We start from the raw sequence: 12,328 nt of genomic DNA on the forward strand, positions 1-12,328 counted from the left end.
AGCTGGGCGCAGGGCTGCCTTTCTTTGTATAAGGGTCCATTTTCCCTTTCCTTCAGATTTAAAGAAGTAAAACTCATGCCATATTTTTTTCTGTCTTATCATGCACATAATAAAGAGGAAAGCAGGATTTATTGAAGAACGTGAATATTTGTTGTTTCTAATGAGGAAAACAGAAGGTAAAGTAGCATAGTGAATTTTGGCTCTCTAAACAGCATTCACTTTTCTTGCAAATGATGTTTAACTATATCTGCACGAAAATAGAATTTATTAGTATTTTCTTGTTTTTTTTAATTAGGGCTTTGTTTTCTAACACAAATGGGACATCTGAATCTATTAATAACTAAAAATGTAAATGTTATCATTAGCATAAACTAAGGAAAACTGAAACTCTTATAAAAGACACTGCTTATGCAAGAGAGCTGCCTGATAAAAATCAATCAAAATAAGTCCAGAAGTGTTTCTTTTAGTTAAGAAAAAAAATAATGTAATTGGTAATTACAAAGCCAGAATAGCTACATTTTGAATAGTTGATTAGGGTTCAGTGGGTTTCTCTATAGTTTCTTGAAGAAGGAGGCTATTTAGTGGGTAAAGAAGACCTGAGATAAACAAATAGAATTAGGTAAATATATTTTTCTTATTTATATCTAGTGGGAAAATATCTCATCCTATCAGCCTCTCATATTACAAATTAGTTTCATGAAAAAACCAACTAATTTCAATATTTGCAAAAATTTCATGTTTTAGATAAATGCTTTCTTTCCCAAAGATCACAATTTTTTTCAATCTTCTCAATTTATTAACTGGAGGTAGAATGAAGTGAATTCTTGGAATTCTCTGGTATAATTTTAGTACAACTTGGTAAAATGTTCTTTTCTTGTATTTCTTTGAATACCTTTATTTATCCTGTAAATATTCACTGGACATCCACGATATTCTAGGCACTATCAGTGTTCTCAGCAAAAACCACAATGAAGTTTTCTGCAGAGTTAAGAGTGAAGATACTTTTTTCTCTCTCATAATCATACAAAGATATATTATCTGTTTCATGCTGAGTGTTTTTGTCATAAATGTATTTTCACTTATTACAAAAGAAAATAAATTTAATTCTCACCCGTAATAACAAATCCGGAGACAGCTTTTAAGGCTCTTGAGTTTGATGAGCGGTTGCTTGCCTTGCGGTGTGCCCTGCCCGGAAGGTGAGCAGTGCGCTTCCCCTTCTGTCTTCTCTTTCCCTACTACACTATTCCCATGCTGTGCTTTCTAGGGCCTTTGCTCAGCACTCTTACCCGACTCCAAGCAGGGAGACAGCCTTGTTGGTGAACAGGAATGCAGGGTTAGTTTAAGTATGTTGATCTGTCTATATTAGAAATTGATAGCAGATATGGCTGAGATCATGTTACCTGTGAATCACTGGAGGCCACCAAATGCTATTTTAGCTTTTTTTTTTTTTTTTAACTGAGAGAAGACTACTGAATCTAGTCAATCACATTCTGAGGGCAAATCAGACAATCAAGCCAACAGGCCAATGGGACAGTTGTTTTGTGGCTAACTGATGAAGGATGGACCTGCAGAAACAGCTCTGGAGAGGTGAAGTCTCTCCTTTAATCAGATTTTGCAGACCAGGAGTGAGAAAATATTGATAGTTCCTTAATATGCTCGCAAGTGAGTTGGGCTGAAATTTTTCATGTGTGTGTTTGTGTGTGTGTGTGTGTATGTGCGTGCATTGCCAGTGGTCTTTGTACTGAACTGCTGACTTCAACTTTCTCATCCACTTCCCACTTTCCTCCCTCCTTCTGTTTTTTCCTTCCTTTTTCTCATTTACTGACATCAATATTACCCCTATTTTTTGGAAGATGTAAAGGTCCTCTTTTGAGCTTTCTTCAGGGCTTAGACAGAAGTTAATGATGTTGTCCTCAAAGAAACTGAAGAGGTCAGCTCTGTGACTAGGAGCATGAGTTTGAAGTCAGGTGGATTCAGGTTCAAGTTTCCACCCCATCACTTGGTGTTCCACTTTTATCAATGGACTCATCCTCTTTAAAACATAAATAGTGATACCATTTACGTTTCAGTTTTTTTGGAAGAATTAAATGACAAAAAATATCATGGAACATGTTGGAAAACTTAGATGCATGTTTTTAAAACACTTTCAAATGAAGAACTAAGGTAAGATGCAAGTCCCATGAGTGTTCGAGGAAGTGTACCCTAGAAATGGATACAGAAGGGATCCTCCTGTTATTTACTGTTTGCAGATACTGAGGTACATAACCTATTCACTGTTGTATTCCCACTATTGAGCACTTTTCCCAAAACAAGAGTAGACATTCAGAAGTGCTTGCTTAATGTAAGGATGAATGAATGAATAAACGGATGATTTGAAATGAGAAGTACGTTGCTTTCCTATATCAAGACTGATTAGGGTTAAAACGAGTAACGAACACACATAAGAGCCCAATCTTCCTGCCATTCTGTTCAGCCAGGTGGAAGGTGGTGAAGACACTGTGTGAGGCGCAGTGGTAACATACTGTGAATGTTTCAATTAAAAAATTACCACAGGAAGAGAAGCGCTGCCACTGATGTCCCTCCAAACGCCTCTCCCTCTCGTTGCACGTACCTCTTCCATCGTTCTTTCCACTTTCTAAAGTAGTTATGAAGCCCTCTTTCATGACTCTTTAGTGGCCACTGCCTCAATATTCTGAATAGATTCTAAATGTTTCCCTCTCATGATCATTTTGACTTTAGGGAAGACTCAGAAGTCACACAGCAGCAGATCTGGAGAGTAAGTGAATGAAGCCACACTGTGAAGTTTTTCTGAGAGCCTGCCTTTGTATCGGATGGCACTGACGCTGTCTTTATCACGACTCAAGAAGACACTCATAAAAGAGGCCTTCCAGAACTGCTTCAGAAAGAGGCACGAATGATAGGGTTACTGTGTGGTGGAAGCCAGGGGAAGTGTTCTGGGGAGGGTTCATGGTAATGTGTCTTTTACTGCAATAGAAATTTTAATACAGGTCTTCACTCTATGGTTTGATTGACCCATGAAGATCCCTTGAACTTAGCATAGAGAAGAAGTCAGAAGTTGGGGTTAAGGAGATGATATTTCTTTTTCATGTTTATTCATTTTTAATTAGAAGATAAAAGTCATTTACCACATTCACATTGGAATGATTGATATCAGAGGAAGTTGTGTTGGTCATAATCTAAAGCTCATTTACGTAAACCATGGCAACTGTGCCATTATTTCTTTTAAGCCCAGAGAGGCAAATGTCCCAAACTCTTTTCATTTAAATATATATTTTTACTTTTAATTGACATAATTATTACACATAGTTATTAGATCCAGTGTAACATGTCAATACATGCATATAATATGTAACGATCAAGGTAATTGGCATAATCAGCACCTCTAACACCTATCATTTTTTGTGTTGTGAGTATTCAAATCCTCTTTACTAGTTACTTTGAAATACTGAATTAATAACTGTCAGCCACAGTTTTAGTACCATGTTATGAAACATTAGCCTATAAAACATTCCTCCTATCCAGCCGCACCCTTGTTTTCATTTACTACCTTTCCTCTATCCTTCCTTCATCACACCACTCCCCAGCTCTGGTAACCATTATCCTATTCTCTACTTTTCTGAGATCAGCTTTTCAGTTTCCACATATAAATGAGAACATGTGACATTTATCTTTATGTACCTTGCTCATTTCACTTAAACTCATGTCCTTCAATTCCATCCAATTCAAAATTCTACAGATGCCTGAATTTCATTCTTTTATCATAGGATAATATTTCATTGTGTATATACGCCACATTTTCTTGATTCATTCATTGGCTGATGGACACCTAGGTTGATTCTCTATCTTATCTATTGTTGATAATGCTGCAGTAAATATCAGAGTACAGATGTATCTTCATTAGAATGATTTGCTTTCTTTCGGATATGCATCTAGTAATGAGACTGCTGGATTCTATGGTAGGTCTATTTCTAGTTTTTTTTTTTTTAACCAACCTCCATATTGTTCTCCCAAATGGCTAAAATAATTTATATTCCCACCAACTGTGTAAGAGAATTCCCCTTTCTCTACCTCTTCACCAGAATTCCTTTTTCTTTTTTTGTGTGTTTCTGATAGTAGCCATTCTAATGGGAGTGAGGTGATATTGTGGCTTTGATTTACATTTCACTGATGATTAGTGAGGTTGAACATTGCTTCATATATTTCTGGTCATTTGTATATCCTCCTCTGAGTACTGCCTATTCAGGTCTTTTGCGTATGTTTGAATGGGTTTATTCATTTTTGGTTTTGGTGGTTGAGTTGATTTCCTTATATATTATGGAAAATAATCATTTATTGGAAAGGCAGTTTACAAATTATTTCTCCCATTTCTTAGGTGGTCTCTTCACTCTGTTGTTTTCTTTGCTTTCCAGAAGCTTTTTAGCTTAATGTAATCCTACATGTCAATTTTTACTTATGTTGCCTATGTTTTGGAGTCATATTTTAAAAATCTTGATCTTGCCTGATATTTTGAGATCCTCTGTTTTCTCCTAGTAATTTCATAGTTTTGAAACTTAAAGGTAAATCTTTCAATCGTTGTGAGTTGATTTTTATACATAATGAGAGATAAAGTCTAATTCCTTTCCTCCACATGTGGATCTATTATTTTTAACATTTTATTTCATTCAGTTATTGGACTATCTTGCATTCAGTTAACTGTTTGACAAGTCCTAGTCCATTAAAATTAGAATCAGACATTTAAAAAATAAACATGGTAAATCAGTGACAGAAACTAATTCACAGTTGGTACCAGTTATGTCTATTTTTTCCCTAAATTCACAACTGAGTTTGAAGGATAGAATTAGTTGAAAGAGACTAGTACACTAAATCTTTTTTATGAAATTCATTTGAATTGTGGCTTTAGGTATTTTTACTGATCTTGGTTTCCTAATTTTAAAATCAGAATAATATTAGAAAGATATGAGAATTGGAGGTAATAGGTTTAGAAATAGGCCTTGGTAAGTACTCAGTAAAATACAAAGTACTCAGTAAAATATCAATCATTAATATTTGTACCACAAAAGAGATGTAAGAAAGATGTCATTCTAAATAGAAGGGCCTTGAGGTATTTGGGGAAATGCAATATTATTATCAATATGAAAAGTCTTTTTAATCTATTAAATGCTACTGGCTTACCCAGAATGACTATGGAATATTTTAATTAATCTGCTTCCTTGGGGTAGCCAGAAAATAAATTTTGATTTAATTCTCACTGCTGAAAATATCCCTCAAATCAAATCATCTTCTTTGTTTTTAAGTGTCTAGTGTAGCATTCATAATTGAATCAGTTTTGATAATTGCTGTGTCACTGTGTTATTCAGAACCAAGAATTTTCATTGTACAATACTATAAGCACTGCTTATTGAAGATAAGCAGAAAGAATAATTTAGACACTGAGGACCTGTTTGAGAGGTTGTTTTATTGTTCTTTTTTTTTCTTGTCCTTTACTTTTAGCATAAACCATTGTTCCTTTCCTTCCTGGTATTCACCTTGAAGGCTATTGTTGGAGAATAGTCTTGTGCAATAACATCTGATATCGGTCTTAGAGAATTATCTTCTATTTGAAAATTTAAAATTCTATCCCTAGATAAAAAGTAGAAACAAGAAGGACTGGTCCTTAGATATATAGCAGCACTTTGGGATACATTCTAGTGAGAACAAAGAGAGAGAGCTGAGTCGCCTGCTATTCTAAGATGTGCACTTTGGACACTACTGGGAGGCCTTTATTTATACTCCAAACAGTAAAACAGTCACTTTTATAATACCACTTGCCTTAATATGTTCATATGAAAATGAAATGTGCTAACATTTTTAAAAGTACAAAAGGGCTGGGCCCTTGTTTATCTTATTTATTAATCTATCCCAGAAGCCTAAGAGAGTCCTTAAGGAATACACATTGAGGAGATGGATAAATGTTATTCTTCTTTTTCTTGCTGCCTGAAGCATCATAGCACTTTTACTATACCTTTCTGATGGCATTTATCATATCCTATCTTCTAGTGCAACTAATCTTATAAACTCTTTCCATATACAGTAAACTGCATGAGCACGAGGCTGCCTCATGTCTCTTACAACTATGTTTCCCAAGAGAGAACGGTATCTGGCATAGCTCAGAGAATATGTGTCCAGTGAATGCAAGTTGTTAGTAAACCTAGTTACATAAATAGTATACACAATTAATGTTCAGCATGTTGTCTCCCCTAAATGGCCTTGATAAGTTACAGAAGTACTCTATCCCAAATTGTCCAGTTTATTTAGCATAAAAACATTTTGTGACCACGTCTTATATTTTTGTTTCAACATTATTGGATAGCACTGCTTTATTTTTCAACTCTGAACATATACTGTACTGGTCTAATGACACATAAAGCTCCATAAATATGTAAGTCCTAATATGAAGGTCCTATATAAGTTGAAAATTGTTCTGTGCCACTAAGGTTGTGTAAAGTATTTTCCTGTGCCATTGTGTTTAAGAGTTCTACCTAACCTCTCTTCCAACCAGTTCAGTATTTCTGCTTTCACATTGAGATCTTTGATCCATTTCTATTTTAGTTTAGTGCATGCTGAGAAATATGGGTCTACTTTTGATCTGTGGCAAAATGAAACCCAGTTTTTCCAGCAACATTTATTAAAGAGGATGTATTTTCTCCAGTGAGGGTGTTTAGTTCCTTTGTCAAAGATGAGGTGGCTGAGATGTCTGGAGTTGTTTCTGCATCTTCTAATCTGTTCCATTGATCCCCCAGTCTGTTTATTTGCCAGTACTATGCTGTTTTTATCATGGTAGCTTTGTAGTATAGTTTCAGGTTGGGGACTGTGATACCCTCTGCCTTGTCTTTGTTGCCTAGAATTGCAGCTCTAGGTGTCTTCTGGTTCCGAAAGAATTTTTGGATTGTTTTCTCGAGTTCTGTAAAGTATGCTGTTGGAATTTCAATTGGGACTGCACTGAATCTATATAGCAGTTTTGGAAGTAAGGCCATTTTTGCTATATTGGTTCTTTCTACCCAAAAATAAGGAATCTCTTTCCATTTTCTGATACCTCTTTGATCTCCTTTTGCTGTAGTTTTCAAAATAGAGGTCTTTTACTTCATCTGTTAGATTTGGATGCTACTGTGAAAGGAATTGTTTCTCCATTTCTCTCTCAGTGAGTCTATTATTCATGTACAAGAAGGCCACTCTACTGATTTGGGTTATTAAGTCTAGAAGTCTTTTGGAAGAGTTGTGGGGGTCTTCTATATGGAGGATCATGTCATCCACAAATAATGACAGTTTAACTTCTTCATTTTTCTGTCTTTATTTCTTTCTCTTGTCTAAATGTGTGGCTAATGTTTCCAGAACTATATTGAACAGGAGTGGCGATAGTGGGCATCCCAACTGGCATCTCATCTTATTGAACAACTGCGTAGCAAGAGAAACCACCAACAGAATGAAGAGACAATCTACAATATGGGAAAAAACTTTCAAGAGCTGTTCCTCAAACAAAGGTCTACTATCTAGAATATACAAAGAAGTTTAAAAAATCAGACCACCCCCCAAATTTAAAGACCCAATAAAAAATGGGCATCTGAAATGAACAGACATTTTCAGACAAAGAAGAAGAAATAGCAAATAAACATATGAAAAAAATGGTCAGGATCACTGGTCATTGAAATGAAAACCATGCTGAGATTCTACCTCCCTCCAGAAAGTATGGCTGCTGTCAAGAAATCAATGAATAACAAATGCTGGAGGGGTTGTGGGGAGAAAGGATCATTTCCCCAGTCTTGGTGGGAGTGCAGACTGCGGCAAGCACTGTGGAAATCAGTATGGAGATGCCTCAAAAAACTAAGGTTAGAAGTCCCTTTTGACCCAGCTATTCCTCCCCTGGATATCTTCCCAAAATAATTGAAAGAATCATACCATGGTGATAATATGTGCACCGTTTATAGTGGCACAATTTGTAATAGCTAAAGCTCTGAAACAGCCCAATTGCCCATCAACTAGAGACTGGATAAAAAAGATGTGTGGGTTTTTTTGTTTTTTGTTTTTGTTTTTGTACTGGGGATCCAACTCAGGTCCTTGCACTTGCAAGGCAGGCCGTGGAACCGCTGAGCTAAATCCCCTGCCCTGGGTTTTTAAAAAATATAAAATGGAGTACTACTCAACTATGAATTATAAACTAAAGACATTTATAGAAATGATAGAATGATAAACTAGAGACATTAATAGCTAAATGGATGCATATTGAGGCCATACTCTTAAGTCAAATAAATAGGACACATGTGTGTAAATATATTGTCTCTCTGGTGTGAGAAAATGAAAGTGTAAATGAGGACCAAATTGTATAATAGATAATGTGAAATAGGAAGCAAAGGTTCAAAGGGGAAGGGTTCAAAGTGGGGAGGGCAGAAAGAAGGGAAAGAAAAATATGAGAAAAGAAGGAAAAAGCAGAAACAAAGCTTTTGTAAATGGGGGAGTGCAGGGGTGGAAGGAAGGTAAAGAGAATGGGAAAAAACAAGAACTAAGATATATCGTGTGCAGACACAAATTCCCAATGATGAGTGTGATCATGATGTGTTCTTAAAATGTACCAATAAAGTTTCTTTAAAAAAGAAAGAAAACAATTCTAAGTAGTGCAGTTCTTCTCTGGTTGCAGAACTAGTCAATACAAGGCTCAGTGGGAAAGATAGGGAAATTGGCTTTGTGTCCTCACTTTTAGCCTTTGTGAGGTGGTTGTAATTCACTGTTCACCAGGTTTCCTGAGGATACACTGCATCAACTGATGCAGTTAGAAAGCAGCTGATTTGTGTCTCCTGGGATTCAGGCTTTCACATCTTGTCACTGCTTCTAAAATCTCCCTCCTGCCTCCTAAAGAAATAGTGTGTTAATATTATGATTTTATTAATTCATGTAATCCTGTTTCCCTTAGACCTTTTTTATTATGTGATTGCATCTGCTGACTTAGCTTTTTCATGCTAGCCATTAGTTTCTCCCCCAAGCGTCTGGCTTTTAAAAATATAATGAATCTCTCTAGCTAATTGAATAAAATATATATGGCTGTGCTAGTATTCAAGCATGTTGGGCATAGACACTCAGTGTTAGTAGACTTACTCAGCTTCTTCAATACTCTGTTAATTATTACAATGGCTTGACAAGTCTCCCAGTTGTTATGTAATCATCAATCTTCCTCTGTATAAACAATTTGGGCAGGACATAGATTCTAAGAATGAAGGCTTTGATACCCTAGAAAATACTATATAATTTAACTCATCAATTTTCAGTTGTAAAACTGTTTTGCATGGTGATGATCATTAAAGACGAAGAAGAAACAATACATGTAAAATATCTAGTCTTCAGGTGGATTTGGTTCTGTTTTATATCATCTCCACAAACTAAAGATTAATGGCTTAGAAAGCATTATTTTAAAATATTAACTCACAATTTACAATCTAATTATAAATAGAAGTGACTATTTTTATCTAATGTAATGCAGTTTTTGAGTAGAAAATGAATAATATATGATAGTTATCAATACATACTTGAAAATATCTACCTTGGCATTAGAGACCAAATAATCTTAAAAAAAGGTCGCTGTTCTTCAAAGGTAAGGACTGAATTCATAACTTTGACACTGACTAAAAATTGTCCATTCAAAATAGTAGCATAGGTAGGGATCAAAAAGGCAATGTAGGTATATAGGTCTAGTAGATAGAGATATAGTCATCACTTCAAGAAATTAAAAAAACAGCTTGAAGTCAGAGTGAGAACATTAAAAGCGAATTAGCTATTAGTAGGATGTACTCTCCAATTAACACAGTGTCTTAATAATAGTGTACTTGAATACTTATTACAATGTGTGGTAAAGTTTTTATATGTTTATCTTCCCCCATTAAATGAGTGTACCTTGTTTACAGGAATAATATTTGACACTGTATTTGTAACACCCAACTAATGCCTAGAATTGGGCAATTTTACATTAATTTTTAAAAAGTTAATTAATTTTATTGGTACATTTAAGGTACACAGTGTAGTGACATTCATCTTCAGAAATTTGCACCTTTACATAATCCATCTTTTCTTATTTTTTCCCCATTCCCCCATCCCCTTCAACCCCTGCACCCCTTCCTAAAAAAGACTTTGTTTCCATTTTTTCTTTCTTTTTTTTTTTTTTCTTTTTTACCAGGGATTGAACTCAGGTCATTGTGCTTGCAAGGCAGGCCACCGAACCGCTGAGCTATATCTCCAGCCCTTGTTTCCATTTTTTCTTTTTCTCATGTTAATTCCATTCCCGTCTTTCTTTTCCCCTTCCCCTCTAACTCCCCCTTTCGCTTTGCACCTTTTTATCCTATTTCAAATTATCTATTATTTCTTCTAGTCCTTATTTACACCTTCAGTTTCTCACACTAGAGAAACTATTCAGTATTTACACATATGTGTCCTATTTATTTCACTTAAGAGTATTTCCTCAATGTGTATCCATTTAGCTACAAATGTCTCTAGTATTTCATTCTTTATGGCTGAGTAGTACTCCATTTTATTAAAGAAAAACATTTTCTTTATCCAGTCTCCTGTTGATGGGCAGATGGACTGCTTCCAAGTTTTAGCTATCACAAATTGTGCTGTAATGAACATGGGTGCACATATATCATTGTGGTATGATTCTTTTAATATTTTGGGAAAGACTCCCAGCAGGGGGATAGCAGGATATAATGGGACCTCCAATCCCAGTTCTTTAAGGTATCTCCATACTGACTTCCACAGTGGTTGCACCAGTCTACACTCCCCCCAGCTGTGGAGCAGGGTTCTTCTTTCCCCACAGCCCACCAGCATTTGTCATTGGTTGATTTCATGACAGCAGCCATTCTTTGTGGGGTGAGGTGGAATCTCAGCGTTGTTTCCATCTGTATCTCACAAATGACCAGTGACGTGGAACTTTTTTCATATGTTTATTTACTATTTCTACTTCTTTGTCTGAGAAATATCTGTTTATTTCAGATGCCCATTTTTTGGTAGGGTATTTAATTTGAGAGGTCTGATTTTTTAAAGTTCTTTATATATTCTAGATGGTAGAGCTTTGTCTGAGGAAGAGCTGGTGACAAGTTTTTGTGGGGTGTCTCTTCACACTATTGGTTGTTTCTCTTGCTGTGCAGAGGCTTTTTAAAAAGAAGAGATCCTACTTGTTGATTGTTTGTGCTAGTTCATGGGAGACTGAACTTTTGTTCATAAAATCTTTTCCTACACCAATGTCTTTAAGAGTTCTACCTAACCTCTTTTCCAGCTGGTTTAGTGTTTCTGTTTTAATATTTAGATATTTAATCCATTTAAATTTTAGTTTAGTGAAAGGTGAGCGATATAGGTCTAGTTTTAATCTTTGGCAAATCGAAACCCAGTTTTTCCAGCATCATTTATTAAAAAGGCTCTCTTTCCTCCAGTGAGGGTGTTTGGCTCCTTTGTTGAAGATGAGGTGGCTCAGTGTGCCTGGACTTGTTTCTGCATCTTATACTCTGTTCTACTGGTCCTCAGGTGTGTTTCTTTGCCAGTACCATGTTGTTTGTATCACAGTAAATTTGTAGTATAGTTTCAAGTTGGGGATTGTGATACCCTCTGGAGTTGGGGCGGGGCGGGGCCCTAGCCGGGACCTGATTTCAGCCGTGCCACTCTGGTCCACACAACTGCTCCCCAGTGTGTGTGTGCGCACTTACCGATGGTATGGTGGAACGCCTACATTAATTTTTAAAAATGAGATTCTTATATAGTCATAATTAAATGAACAAATTAAATATAATATGTAAGGTATATTGATAATAATTTATAGCTCTATTAAGTGGGAAATAAAATTAGGAATTGAGAAATAATCAGTGCACAAAATTTAACATTTGACAGGATCTTTTAAAGTATGGATTCATTTCAGAGTAACTTATATTTAAAAATTAATTTTACACCAGACACACTGTGTACATTACTTTAAGAAAAGAAAAAGATAATTTAAGAAATGATTTAAGAAAAGACATAACCGCGTGAGCTCCCGGCCTGCGCGGGAGCTCCCGGCCTGCGCGACAACAGACCCAGGAAGGACCCAAGGACCCCAGAGGGGGTTTTTCTCAGCTGCCTGCCTACCTGCCTGTCTGTGATCACCCGGCGGCGTGCGCGTGAGCTCCCGGCCAGCGCGGGAGCTCCCGGCCTGCGCGACAACAGACCCAGGAAGGACCCAAGGACCCCAGAGGGGGTTTTTTTCAGCTGCCTGCCTACCTGCCTGTCTGCGATCACCCGGCGGCGTGCGCGTGAGCTCCCGGCC

This window comes from Fukomys damarensis, unplaced genomic scaffold, assembly GCF_012274545.1.
Source record: "Fukomys damarensis isolate Sample0158 unplaced genomic scaffold, DMR_v1.0_HiC HiC_scaffold_33, whole genome shotgun sequence".
NCBI lineage: Eukaryota > Metazoa > Chordata > Mammalia > Rodentia > Bathyergidae > Fukomys > Fukomys damarensis.